We start from the raw sequence: 2,500 nt of genomic DNA, 5'->3' as shown, positions 1-2,500 counted from the left end.
GTAACTTACCGCAGATGGCTTTCCTTGTTGGGTGAACATACTTCATGCTCTTTGGATACAAAGCATACCCGAGCCTGTACGTGCAGCAAAAACCTGATGTTGATATTTTGCCCATGAATGATCTGATAACCAAAGTCGACTCCCTTATGGACAGCCATTTCACCATATTCAAGATTTCCATCAATGCCTCCATTCCTGACAAAGAGGGCAATTATTGAACATCGACCGAAGCTAACGTCAATTGCGATAGGACACAGATGGTTTATCCATAATGTGCCGGAGGGGGGAGACAAAGCTGTCAACTACGTATCAATCCCTCAAGCCTTAACCAATGAACTCTACAGCCATTTACTGTTGTCCATCGGCCTCATGTATGCTACTACCACTTCAAATTCAAGGCTGCTAGAAAGAAAATTCAAAAAGTTATTAGTGGTTCCCCCAAATATGTAAGTAGGCTCTCACTTGCGGCGGTGCCCTCCCAAGTCTAATGATTTCTTTTCACATGATGCAGGAACGAGTGCTATCTTTGGTAGACAGATACTTGTCATTCCTTCTGTCATGGTTAACTCCCCAGGACACAATGTAGTCCGCCTAACACTACCAACCTCTGCCTGGTAGCTGTCAACAAATCTCTATCTACCTATGATTTTGTGAGCCTCATATTACTGTTTGGAAGCATCAAATATCTCAGAAGATTCCACGTTGCCGACGTCACATTGCCAATCCTCAGCACATATTTCTTCTCACAATACTCCCTCTTGGTGGAGGTCACTCACCAACGACTAGTGAAGGCAGACTCTTACTCATCCACTCCTCTTAAACTCCCCCTCCCCCAAGCCTCGCTCTCCACATCAGCGCTCCCACGGATGCCTACGCCCATCTCCTCACATCGTATCTGCAATTCTTCCGTCCAAAATTTTGACTAATACCAATGACTCCCGCCAAACAGACTATTTATCACCCTATCAGCCGCCCAACAATTTTTATTGGCCTTTGCCAAAAGGCCTCAAGTCCATGGTCGTCACCCTTGCACATTGTTCTGAAGAAAGATGGTTCCCTGCCTCCGTGTGGGGATTATAAGCTCTTAATTATACTTGAAGAACCGGATCACTACCACCTTCCAAACATCGCCATCGTTACCTCCTACTTACACAAAGTAAAGGTTTCCTCTAGGTTTCACCTCCTGAAGGGATATTATCAGTTGCCCATGAACCCAGAAGACATCCCCAAGACCGCCATCACCACTCCTTTTGGTACATACACATTCAATTAATCCTGTCTTGTCCTTTGCAATGCTGGGACCATTTTTCAGTGTCTCATGGATGGCCTCTTTGGGGAGCTCCAATCCTGTGTATGTTCCAAAGATGAGCACGCTCACCACCTACGGATTGTGCTCGACCAGCTACAACAGATCAGCCATGTAGTCTTGTAAAACAAGTGAACCTTTGGCACCACTGAAGTATCATTCTTAGGTAGCAGCATTTCAATACTTCCCCATGCCCTCAACCATCAAAGAACAGCAAAAGTTTTGGGGCATGATCAACTATAATCACCATTTCCTACAACCCATTGCTGCCCAGCTTGCCACCCTCTACGCCTCCCTCAAGGAAAAGCCAAAAGCTGTGAAGTGGGGTTCCCTTCCAGAATCTGCGTTTTTCAACGCCAAGAAATCACTATCAACTGATACTGATCTCACTTTTCCCGTGCCACATGCACCTCTCCTTCTCTCCACCAACTACTCTACTTTTGACCGCTAATTGCTGGTGGTGCTATTGGCATTCAGTCACTCAGGCCACTTTTAGAAGGTACGACCTACGTTAAACGCACGGATCAAATCCCTCTGATGCATGCCTTCACTCGACTATACGATGCCTGGTCCGCCTGTTTAAGTAGACATCTCTTGGATTTGGCTGAATACATTTGCACTCTTTGAGATATTGGCCACAATTCAATTGGAATTGGATTACAAAGTTTTGGCGGAAGCCCAAAGAAAAGGTCCATCGAACCAAGCTTGCATGACAATCTGCATATCGATTGCCTGTATCATTGGCATATATGGAATTGGGAATTTAAAAGAAAAATGAACTACAATAAAGTGATTTCAATAGAGGATGTTTTCTGTATATTCTTTGAATGGATTTTTCAAAATCAACCTTTAGGAATTGTTGATTTCTTGACTCTAGGAAGATGAAAGATTCATGAAAGATAGTGAACTGTTGTGTTGTAACTGAGAGGTGAAGTGAATGCAACTAAAATTTATTAAACAGACTTTGAATATAAATACCTGGACTTAAGAAGAAGAACGTTACAAAAACTCAAACAAAATAAAACCTGAGCTAGCATGCTTACACAGGTTGGTTTATTGTCAGTAAAGGGAATAGCGAGTGGTAAGCTTAAAAAGGAGAGCTGTTACAGTGAACGATCGTGTAAGAAACACGTGCAGTAAAATAGGAAGTTTTTTTTTTTCTTCTTATTTACGTCAGGTTAACAAGCCCATTAC

Source organism: Palaemon carinicauda, chromosome 20, assembly GCF_036898095.1.
Source record: "Palaemon carinicauda isolate YSFRI2023 chromosome 20, ASM3689809v2, whole genome shotgun sequence".
NCBI lineage: Eukaryota > Metazoa > Arthropoda > Malacostraca > Decapoda > Palaemonidae > Palaemon > Palaemon carinicauda.
The sequence above is the reverse complement of the archived record's forward strand: the minus strand, read 5'-3'. Positions refer to the sequence as shown.